The sequence below is a fragment of the Mustela nivalis genome (genome assembly GCF_964662115.1).
Source record: "Mustela nivalis genome assembly, chromosome: 3".
Lineage (NCBI taxonomy): Eukaryota > Metazoa > Chordata > Mammalia > Carnivora > Mustelidae > Mustela > Mustela nivalis.
The window spans coordinates 36,641,658-36,653,721 of record NC_139022.1 but is presented as its reverse complement, the minus strand read 5'-3'; the positions used below and the strand labels follow the sequence as shown (position 1 = coordinate 36,653,721).

The 12,064-nt window shown below is 42.2% G+C and overlaps 1 long non-coding RNA gene across 1 annotated transcript; it reads right to left on the bottom strand.

Annotated features, from left to right (window-relative positions):
• Window positions 1-5,000: 5,000 nt before the first annotated feature.
• On the bottom strand, window positions 5,001-11,594 carry LOC309862374. The gene is made up of 4 exons (XR_014310487.1): window positions 11,423-11,594; window positions 10,364-10,524; window positions 10,091-10,127; window positions 5,001-5,170 (listed from the first exon to the last, which is right to left on the bottom strand). It is a non-coding gene; the product is annotated as an uncharacterized lncRNA (long non-coding RNA).
• Window positions 11,595-12,064: the final 470 nt, after the last annotated feature.

Here is a 12,064-nt window from a genome sequence, read left to right as displayed (position 1 = left end):
TATAAATTACTCACTGCCAACGAGGAAAAAGAAAGTCAGCCTTTACAACTATGAAGTGATCAAAAGGCTATATTTAAAAACTTGGAGGCCATAGTCATAAAATGTGATTTAACTGAAGATTTTATGGTATGCTCATGAACAAGTAAATCAGACTCTTCAGTGTTTATCTCTGATAACTGCTGGTTTCACAAACCATCACCCATGAAGGAGATGCTATCATTAAACCCTAATACAGAGATTCTATGAACAGCCAACAGGTAATAAAAATGATAACGCCTTTCATGTCAGTGAAGGGGCACTCTTTTTAACATTCTTTCCTTGATCAATTATCAGATCTGAATTTTTTTAAGTCATCTCCACACCCAACATGGGGCTCGAACTCACGACCCCAAGATCCAGAGTCATGAGCTCCACCAACTGAGCAAGCCAGGTGCCCCACAGACCAGAAACCTGGAAGGAAAAAAAAAAAGGGACAATACCTGGAGAATTATGGATTTTTTAAAGGTAAACATTGTTTATATAAGAAGAATTAATTTTCAAAAAGAAATTGCCAAAACGTATTCATGGAACCAAAGTACTAATCATCTCCTTAGGACTCTGCTAAGAAATAAAACTACGTGAGTTGTCTAAGGAATATTCTAAAATAAGCATTGGCAAACTTCTTCCATAAAGGGCCAGAGAATAAATAGTTTAGGCTTTGCGGATCATACTGTCTCTGTTGCAGATCCTCAGCTCTGCCCAATAGCTCAGAAGCAGCCCTAGACAATATGTAAGTGAATAAGTATGGCTATGTTCCAACAAAACTTTCTTTATGGATGCTGAAACTGGAACATCAAAGACTATTTACGTGGCACAAAATGTTTTGGTTTTGGTGTTGATTCACCACTGAACTGTGTTAAAAGCCATTCGTCGTTCTCGTGCTACATGAAAACAGGTATCATACAGGATTTGACCTGAGGCTATCGGCTGCCAACCCCCAACCTAAGATACCACGGATAGTATCCCCCTAATAGACAAAGGTCATTTTCTTCCTGACGTCTGCAGGTTTCACTCCATTTATCTGATGTTTGGAAGGTTAAGAAAGGAAAACCTATGCCCTACTTCTAGTATAAACTCTGACTTCTGGACTCATCATTGAAACTGACTTACCCTATCTGGTCAAAGTGTGAAAAAAAAAAAAAAAAGTACAGGAACAGAAAAATGCCATCACCCCAAAACCTCTCCATGCTGTCCTTTTATATCCTCACAGGCTCTCCATCCCAACACACCACTATCCTGTCCTCTATCACTAGAATGCTGTCTTTTTGAGAATGTCAAAGAAATGAAATCATACAGTCGGTAACTTTTTGAGATGTGCTTTTTTTCACCAAGCGAAACATCTTTGAAATCGATCCAAGTTCTTGGATGCATCAACCATTTCTTCCTGTTTATTGCTGAGATATTCAGGGTTCCATTATAGGAACGCACCATGGTGCGGTTACCCATTCACCCAATGAAGGACATTTGGGTTGTTTCCAGTTATTAGCGATTACAAAGAGAGCTTCTATAAATATTCATGTATACGTTCTCGTGTGAACAAGCAGTCTCCAGTTCACTTGAGAAATAAGCCAAGAAAAGGATTTCTGGGTATGTTCAACTCTCAAAGGAGCTTCCCAACCCTTTTCCACTCTACTTACTCCACATCCTCACGAGGACTTGAGTTCATCAGTATTTTTCTTTAGTTCGGTCCTGCAACAGGTATGCCATGACTTCACTTTGTCTCTGCAAAGGTTCATGACGCTGGATATCTCTTCCTATCTTTGCTTCCCGCCCACATTTACTCCTCAGTGTAGTGTCTGTTCCACTCTCGGACCCACTTTTAAGCTGGGTTGTTTGTTTTCTTACTGTTGGGTTTGGAGTGTTCTTTATATACTCTGCACAAGCTGTTCACTGGGTATGTGATTTGAAAATACTTCCTCCCAGTCTGTAGCCTGTCTTTTCATTCTCTTAACACTTTTTATTTATAAAACAAGCATTTTTAAGTTTGATCAATTCCAATTTATCTTTTTTTTTTTATTTTATGGATCTGTTTCTGACATCATATCTTAAGAACCTCATCTAAATCACGTCCTAAAGATTTCTAATGTTTTCTTTGAAACGTGGTATGGTTTTATATTTTGCACTTACCCATTTTGTGTCAACTTTTTAATAAAACGTGTAGTTTCAATTAAAAGTATTTTTGGTTTTGGTTTTTGCATACAGAGGTCCAACACCAAGATCCCACTTTCTGTTGATTTGCTTTGGCCCCTCTGTCAAAGAAATAGTCGTCATATTTGTATATATGTCTACTGTTGGACTTTCTGTTTTGTTCCATTAGTCTATCCCTTCATAAATACCACGCTATCTTTATACTGAAGCTTTAGCGTAAACCTTAAAATCGGGTCACAGGATTTTTTTCCACTATAGCTCCCCGAGACTCTCTTCTTTTTTGTTTTCTTCCCTTTTTTCTCGATTTATTTGAGAGAGAGAGAACACAGGGGGGACACAGAGAGAGAAGGAGAAGGAACTCAAGGAGACACTGTGCTGAGTGTGAAGTGTGATGTGGGACCTCGATCTCACAACCCTGCAAGCATGACCTGAGCTGAAACCAAGAGGCAGATGGTTAACTGACTGAGCCTCGCAGGAAGGCTTTTTTCGTTTCTAAGTAGCATTTCTCTCTGTTGTCCCCAGGGGATAATTTTCTCTACCTTCCCCACTGTTCTTCTCCCCGCCCTCTCCATTCTGCTACAGTTCCAACATGTTTTCACCTTTGGTTACTTTTATTTTTCAGTTTTAAATTTTCACTTGGTTCTTAACTGTACCTTCTAACTCGCTCAGACTTTCTACGTGTTCGTTCCTTTGGACAGTCTTCACCCTTCCTTACTGGAGCATTTTTCTAACAACTACCTCAACATTGATGTGGATAATTCCATCATCTGAGTCACCCAGGCATCGGCATCTTTTGATCATCTGTTCCCACGTGAGCCGAGATTTTCCCGTTTCTATGCCAAGTGATCTTGACTATGATAAGACTGTAGCTCTTATTTAAATCCTAGGGAAAATGTCAACGTTTTGGTTTTAGGCAGCAAACAACTTGGGGGGATTCAAGCCTCGAATTTAATCAGACTTCCTTAGGCAGCTCCATTCTCAAAGCCTCTGGGATGCTCTTCAGATCTCCATGCGTGACCCATCTGGGTCCCGGGCGGTGGTCTGTTCCATAATTCAGTTTGTAAAATCTACGGCTCAAGGCCAGGTACTCCCATGAGTAGCTTGGGAATGATCCCAGGAGTTCACAACTTCCTGGAGCCACTCTCGCAAATGCCTCCCTCTCCAAAATCTATTGGGTTCTCTGGGGTGCACTGAAGAGCCTCCTCTGTATCCATGTATCACAAAACTGCAGCTTTGTTTACCCTGCTCTAGACTTCTGGATACCGTCACAGTCCCATGGGGGCCAAGCAGCAGGAAGACAGAGAGAGGCAGAAAACCACTGAGGTCTTTGTTCCTGATGCCACGGGAGTGGGGCTCCCCTCAGAGGTCCCCTGGGAGAGGGAGGTCAGAAGCTCCCTGTTTGGAACTCTCCTGGACTTGGCCTCATGCATCTCTCCACTCAGGTGACTGTGATCTTTCACTGTAATAAAACAGAACGGTGGTGCTAACAGATGTCTGTGAGTTCTTGAATGAGGACCCAGTTGTTCCCTTAACTACCTCCATTTTGATCTTGGTCTGTACTTACTAACAGATTATGTCATTCCTTCCAGCTTATCTTTTAACTCAGGCAAAACACCCAACAGGCAAAGCATGCCATGATGGGGACCGAAGCTAATCCCTCAAGCAATAAGGGCTGCCATGACACCTTCGACGCACCATGTAACTGACCCCCCAAGACAATTATTGACCTGACCTACCTAGCTGCACAGACCACCCATCTTTGTCCCATATTTTCCTTATAAAAACCTAGAGGTATTTTCCACTCTGGACATAATTCTTGGGACACTAGTCCTCTGTCTTCCTGGCGTTGGCTTCACTGAAATAAATACCTCACTTGTTTCACCCACCACTGTGTCTCTCCGCCGCTGGATTTACGAGCGGTGAGTGGCCCAACCTGGTCCATATGGGATCCCTGGAACTTAGGTACGCGTGGGCCCTTACAACCTGGATGGTGTCAGAAGGGAGGGTGGTCTTATAGACTGTTCCCTAACTGCTCATTCTGTATCCTTTATTTGGATGTATTAAAACTGGGGTAGGCCAGAGAAGGCATGGTTTTTGAATACAGCTCGTGAAACTATCCAGGCTTCCTCAAGACTCTGGCAGAATCCCAGAACCAGAGAAAGAAGGTGTAATTGAAAAGCCTTCCTGGAGAATCCTGATCTGCTCCTGAATTTAAAACTACTTCCATTGAGAATTCTTGGCATTTTCTAAATATGTAACAAAACAGGAGAAGGCCGGGAGTTGGACAGAGCTTGTAAGCTGATTGCTTTATCACTGTCCTGTTTAGAAGCCTTCCCTGGCCTGCCATTACCCAAGTAATAAATCAAATAAGCCTCACATTCTATATTCTTGGCAATCGAACCCCAAACCAGCTTTATTTTCTTCCACACCATCCCAGTGGGTCCTATCCCAAACTCTGATTCAATGGTCTAGGGTGGGGTTCTAGGACCAATATATTTCGAAAGCCTCCCAAATGATTCTACTATGGATCCAGGAGAGATAAGCTCCATTAGGATGTTTTGTTTTATAGCCAAATAGATCACCACTGGGATGCCTGGGTGGCTCAGGTCATGATCTCAGGGTCCTGGGATCGAGTCCCACATCAAGATCCCTGCTCGGTACAGAGTCTGCTTCTCCCTCTCCTTCCCATTCTTGCTCTCTGTTGCTATTTCCATCTCTCTGTCAAACAAATAAATAAAATATTTTTAAAAATTGATTACTATTTATTACATAAACCTAGGATAACACCCTATTTTCACCTCCAGAAATCCACACGTTCTTGAAGGTCCAGCGCAAATGGCAAACTTTCCAGGAAGCCTTCCCAGATCTCACTAGACCACAATCAATGTCTGCTTCTCCCCGCAACGTCTGGTTCTCCCCTGTGTTTTGGGTGCACCACTCCATAAGACGTTTCCACATTCTGCATTCTAACACACTTCAGAAGCTGCAATAAAAGAACAGTAGGATCCAAATACTAGTTCTGTGAATTACCCTGTGATTTTAATACAATCCAAGAACAGTAGGATCCAAATACTAGTTCTGTGAATTACCCTGTGATTTTAATACAATCCTTAATTCCCAAAGATTTAAAATACTTCATCTATAAAATTCAAAAAACAAATGGTTGCCTTACAGTGTTACTCTAAGGTTCAAATGAGATGCTCCCCAACCTTCTTCACATGATAGTACACAGAAAATGTGATTATAACAGCTTACTGGTGTTACCAGAGGCCAAGGGAGTAAAAGCACCTGAGCTCCAGGGATCCCAAATGGACCAGGTTTAGATGCTCACCACTAAGAAATTCAGAGGCAGAGAGATAAGTAGTGGTAAACCAAGAAAGGAATTTATTTCCGTGAGGCCAACATTGGGAAGAGAGGACTATGGTGTGCCAAAAACTAGCTCCAAAGGGAAGAAAGTACCTCTAGGTTTATGTAAGGACAATATGGGACAAAGGTCAGGGGGTAAGTACAGGTGCAAAGTGGAGGTCAGGTCTATCACTGTCTTGGGGTCAGTCACGCGGGGTCTCGCTGGCACCACGGCAGTCCTCATTGCTTGGGGGCGGGGGGGAGATTCAGTTCCCATTATAAGATATTTTATCTGCCGGGCCTTTTGCCTGAGTGAAGTGGTAAGCTGGAAAGAAGGACTAACCCATTAAAGAGTACAGACTAAGGCAAAAAAAAAAAAAAAAAAAAAAAAAAGGAGGTAGTTAAGGCAAGAGAGAGAGTATAAGCAGGGGGAGCAGAAGGCAGAGGGAGAGGGAGAAGCAAAATCCCAGCTGAGCAGGGAGCCCGATTCGGGGTTCGATCCCCAGACCCTGGGATCATGACCTGCGCCAAAGGCATACATTTCACCAACTGAGCCACCCAGGTGCCTCTGAATGCTACTAATTTTTAAACATGGTATCACGTCTGATGATTTTCCTTCACAACCTCTTCGTTTTTTAGCTCGATGACTTTCGTGATTGTGGTTAGGGAGGCTGAACAGGGAGGAACTGACTCCCAAAGAAATACAAAACTGATAAGCTTTGAGGTAACTGATCTTTTTTTTTTTAATAAAGATTTTTATTTATTTATTTATTTGACAGAGAGAGATCACAAGTAGGCTGAGAGGCAGGCAGAGAGAGAGAGGGAAGCAGGCTCCCGCTGAGCAGAGAGCCCGATGTGGAGCTCGATCCCAGGACCCTGAGATCATGACCTGAGTCGAAGGCAGCGGCCCAATCCACTGAGCCACCCAGGCGCCCCGAGGAAACTGATCTTAAATGCAATTGACATAATAAAATAAAGTACTTCTCTGTAATTATGGCTATTTCATGTCACGGTGTGTGCCCATCACCCCCAGAGATAACAATTTCATTTGCTTGGGGCACAACCTGAGGCATTGGGAGTGTTTAAAACTCCCAGATATTCTCACGTGCATCTGAGGTCAAGGACCACTGGACATAAAAATTTTGAGTCAGAAACATCATTAGGTAAATTTCAGTTAAAATTTTTGTAAAAGCAGAGTATGTATTTTTCCAGTCCACAGAAATTATCTAATCCCCAGTGCCCCCCAACCCTTTAAAAGATTTGATTTATTTACTTGACAGAGAGAAAGAGAATGAGAGCAGAAGTAAGGGGGTCAGGGGCAGAGGGGGAGGGAGAAGCGGACTCCCAAGATATCTTAAGATCTTAAAATCCCAGCAGAGCAGGGAGCCCACTGCAGGGGCTCGATCCTAGGACCCTGGGATCATGAGCCGAAGGCAGAGGCTTAACCTGCTCAGCCATCCAGGGGTCTCTCCAAATATTACTATAGAAAGGAAAGTGTAAAAAATAAAACAAATGTTAAAGAAAGAAAAAGTTCCATATAGCCAGGAATGTTGTTGGTTTTTTTTTTTAGATTTTATTTATTTATTTGTCAGAGAGGAGCAAGCGCGAGCGAGCACAGGCAGACAGAGTGGAAGGCAGAGTCAGAGGGAGAAGCAGGCTCCCTATGGAGCAAGGAGCCCGATGCGGGACTCAATCCCAGGACGCTGGGATCATGACCTGAGCCGAAGGCAGCTGCTTAACCAACTGAGCCACCCAGGCGTCCCAAGCCAGGAATGTTTGCAGACCTATTTCTTTCAATTCAAGAAAGCTGAACATCTTGAAGTCTAAAGAATGCTTTCCTCATTTGTTTATGTTTTGGGGTTTCATGGTAAACAGGATTATCTCTTACAGATTTTGCCTCCAATGTTTGGAAACCTCAAAATAGAAAAGAGACTTCTCAGCGATTCTGATTCTAACTAATGAAATCGCTTAATGTAAAGGGGCTTATCTTTATGAATTCATCAGAAATTCTGAAACTCATAATTAATTCCATTTATAGTTACAAAATCCTAAATGTACTTCCATTGAGTATTTCCCCGGAAGATAAGAGGTTCAACTTGCTTACTGGGAAATAACAAAAGAGGCAATAATCCCAAATGAGGCATTCTGCCTCTGTTCAAAAGCCTGAAATGTGTCTGCGCAGGTCATGTAAACAAAATTTCAGATAGTGTGAAACAGATAAACCACTGCCCCCCAAATTCATGCAGGCGCACACACACATACACACACCTGTTTCTTCTGCCATGCAACTTAGTAAGTAAATACTTTCGACTCTTCTAGCTTTCATATAATACTGACTGTGCCATTCAAACACATTTCTGAGCCTCAGTTCCCATATCAATAGAAGAAGGGGGCCACAGTATCACAGGTGCTTTGGAAACCCCTGATTAGGATTTCAAGAAACTTCAAGTAAATGAAAGGGAAACCAGCATTTGCTGTGTGGTTGTGTTCACAAGTCAATCATGTGGTTGCAACAGAGAAAAATACAGCTAAGCTAGCTTAGCAAAAACAAATTTGGGGGGGACACCTGGCGTGTTCAGTCAATAGAGCGTGTGACTCTGTTTTTGTTTTGTTTTGCTTTGTTTAAGACTTATTTATTTATTTATTTATTTGAGAGAGAGAAAAGAGCACAGCAGGGAGGGGCAGAGGGGGAGGGAGAGAGAGGCCCCAAGGAGACTCCCCACTGAGTGCAGAGCCCAACATGGTGCTCCATCTCACAACTCTGAGATCATGACCTGATCAGGGTCTCAGCTGACTAAGCCACCCAGGCACCCCAATAGAGCATGTGACTCCTGATCTTGGGATCATGAGTTCCAGCGCCACGTTGGGTGCCTACTTAAAAAAAAAAAGAAAGAAAGAAAGAAAGAAAAGAAACAAAGTTTTTGGAAAGTATCAGTAATACCCAAAGGCAGGCATTAGAGAGTAGGACCTTGTAAGGGATGCAGCCCAAGAAGTGGGTGCTCCCGAGCCGCTACAAGTCTCATCAAATTCTAGCTGAAGAAGGCTCTCATTGCTATTTTTCTCTGAACATTGCCTTTATTTATTTATTTATTAAAGCTTTTATTTATTTATTTGACAGACGGAGATCACAAGTAGGCAGAGAGGCAGGCAGGGAGAGAGAAGAGGAAGCAGGCTCCCTGCTGAGCATAGCAGGCTCCAACCCAGGACCCCAGGACCGTGACCTGAGCTGAAGGCAGAAGCTTTAACCCACTGAGGCACCAAGTGCCCCTAAGCATTGCCTTTACTTGTCCTTTCTCTACCCAGTGGCTTTCTTTGCACTAGTAAAAAGTAGCACCAGTGGTGAAAAAGAAGTGAGTACATTCCTGCTGACCACTGACATCTCCCCTCTAGAACTCAAGACCAACTAACAAGAGTCTCTATGTCCCTATGAAAGATGAGAAGCGAGTCTGACTGGTCTAGCTTGGAGCAGCCATCCCCCCATGGTTGAGTCACTAGGGAGGCGAAGTGTTCAGTGGTTCTGACTGGGAGGCAGAGACCTGTTCTTGCCCCACCAACTGTGAGTTCCCAGCACTGTGGCAGAAGGCATGAGAGGTATGTGCCATGTATGTTGGTTAACGCAGCAAACACTTGACGATATTGTAGTTAGCTGATGGTTTTGCTTGGACATTCTAAGCACTGTAAACAATATTTGGGTCACTGATCTTTTATAAATGAGATGCAACAGTGAGTAGGAGAGTAAAAGGTGATAGTTTGCTTTCCTTAGCACACGCCTCCCGGGAACTAACAAATGGTCTGTGTTCAGGAAGAATAGAGATCATTCCGGTCATCTAACACGGCTCTTTGTCAGGCAGAGTGCCAAATGCTTGACCTGCACATCACACTGAGTCCTCCAAAAACACCAATGATGGAACTACTGCTGTTACCCACATTACCCAGATGGGGGGAAAAAACAAACAGATTGAGAGAGACTTGGTAACTCGTTCCAGTCTACCATTATACAGTGGCCCCTCTGGGTTTTAAATCAGGGCCAGCTGGAGGTTCCTAGCTGGTTCAGTCAGAAGAGCACGCAACTCTTGACCTTGGGCTCTTGAGTTCGAGCCCCATGTGGTGGATAGACACCCCATAGCTCTGAACCACTGGGCTCTGCCGACAGGTCAGGCATGCAAATATATCATATATACAGCATACATTAAATCTCTAGCTAATATTCGATATATTTTCAAAAACATCAGAAATAACAATTGCCAGGAGTTTCTCATCCCCCATTTACTGGCAGTCCATTCCGTACCAAATATTGAGGTAGGGAGTTCATATTTTGATTTTGTTTTATAGACAGACTATAGTTGACTGATTTTCCTTTTTTAACAAGATAGTGATCTGATTTCTTTTGAAAGAACTGACCAATCTTTCAAAGGAAACTTTGTTTTTTATCTTTGTCTCTGATGAGGGGAATTCTGTCCCTTATCAGCAGACATGCCCAGCGTCCTCGGGAACGAATTCTGAAGGATGATTGCCCAGCCTCCAGCCTACTGCATGGGTATCTCGAATTCTTACTCACCTGGGTTCTCTCTTCAGTAATTCCTCATCTACAGCTCCTTGGGGCACCGGGTAAAGCAGGAAGAAAACAAAGATATGAACACATTGGTAAAACAACAACAACAACAAAAACAGCTTATATTTGTCACACTTAAAGAAAGTGAAATATAAAACGCTTTACCCATGTGTGCTGTAAGTTAACAAAAGCCCGATAAACTGGCATGTATTTAATAAGTATAATTCATTATAAACCCTATGTTTCAGTTCTGTTAAAGGAAAATCAAAGAAGGGGCACCTGGATGGCTCAGTCAGTTGAGTGTCCAACTCTCGATTTCGGCTCAGGTCTTGATCTTGGGTTGGTGAGATCAAGCCCCATGTCAGGCTCCAAGTTCAATGTGAAGTCTGCTTGAGGTTCTCTCTCTCCTTCTGCCGCTCCCGCTCATGCTCTCACTCTGTCTATAATGAACAAATCTTTTTTAAAAAGTCAAATCAAGGAAGAGAAAGTGAGTAACACAATTGAAGGACTATATTAACAAATAAAGAATAAAGCAGAAGAAAAAAGAGAAAAATTCTATTCACAGACACATAGAGACACATTAAAATCTAAAAGAAACAGAGTTCTAGAGGAAAATGAAAAGAGAATTTGGGCAGGTAGGGAGAGGGACCAAAGATCTGGTGGTTTCCAATCACTGTGATTCAGAATGTGGTCAGAGGAGCATGAAAACTGCCCAGAGCACCTGTGAAAACACAGACAGTTGACCCTACTGTAAACCTACACGTCAGACTCACTGAGGGCCTGGACCCACAAATCTGTCATCAAAACCACCTCCTCAGTTTGTTCCCAGGCACATGAACACCTAAGAACCACCACCTGAGGATCGCAGGAGTGGCTCTGTGTGCCAAGATGCAAAACTTCAGAGGATTCCTAACCCCAAAGTCAAAACTGATGAATAATATTTTGTACCTTTAAGAAAGATGAGGACCTTGATTTTTTTTTTTTAAATAGCAAAAGCATGTGAATTCACAACACAAATACTGTATTGCCATCAAATCTGAGAGCATTTCTTTTTGTCATTTTTAAGAAGGAAAATCCCCTTTCCTGGTGGGACAGGGTCAAGCCTTATATTTCATCTCAACAATTAAGACTGCTTGTTTTCTAATCATTGACAAGAGAGAACGTCTGAGAACTTCCTGAATCATGTATGATATTTTAGAACATATGCCCATTCTTACAAAGAAAATTTTCAGACTGGGTTAATGACTTTCCCCCAAAACAAGAACCACTTCTTAAAGTTAATACAAAGATTTTTTAAAAATCATGTTGCATTTTTGCAACCATAGTCACAAAGCATACCTTGATTAATCCAATTGTCTTCACTGACCAGTCAGCCAAAAATTTCTTCTTCATTGTCTCAAACAGACAGTAAGGTCTGAAAATCAAGCTCCAATGACTGACAAATTTGGATCTGGAGATCAGAAACTGAAGTCAGATAACACTACCCATTTGATTCACCTTCTACAACTTTGTTTCCGCCTACATTCTATGGAGTTGTCAGTTACATCTATAATTTCTTTCTCCTGTAGAGTTCAAACTCCTTCCCTTCATGTCCATGTTTACATCACTGTCTAGAATTTTCTTTTATTTGACACTGGAGGAAATGACTGGTTTTTTAAACCCTCAAATACCAATGGCTAACAGCCCATGCTGCAAAGCCAGCCAATTTCCATGTATGGTTAAAGTTCACAGAGTTTCCATTCTTAATACAGATTTATAAAAGGAAATTTCACCAAATTGTAAATAGCATCATTTATCAAGTTTATTGCTCCGGCAAGTCTGATTTCAGAAGTTACCTGGCTGAATAACTTTTACGTGGCTCCGGTCTTCTGGCAAAAATTCATTTTTTAAAATTTTGGCACAAGGAGAAGGTGTAAGAAATGGTACACATGAAATACATACAGTTCTTGGCATATCAATTATACCTGAGTAAAACAGTTT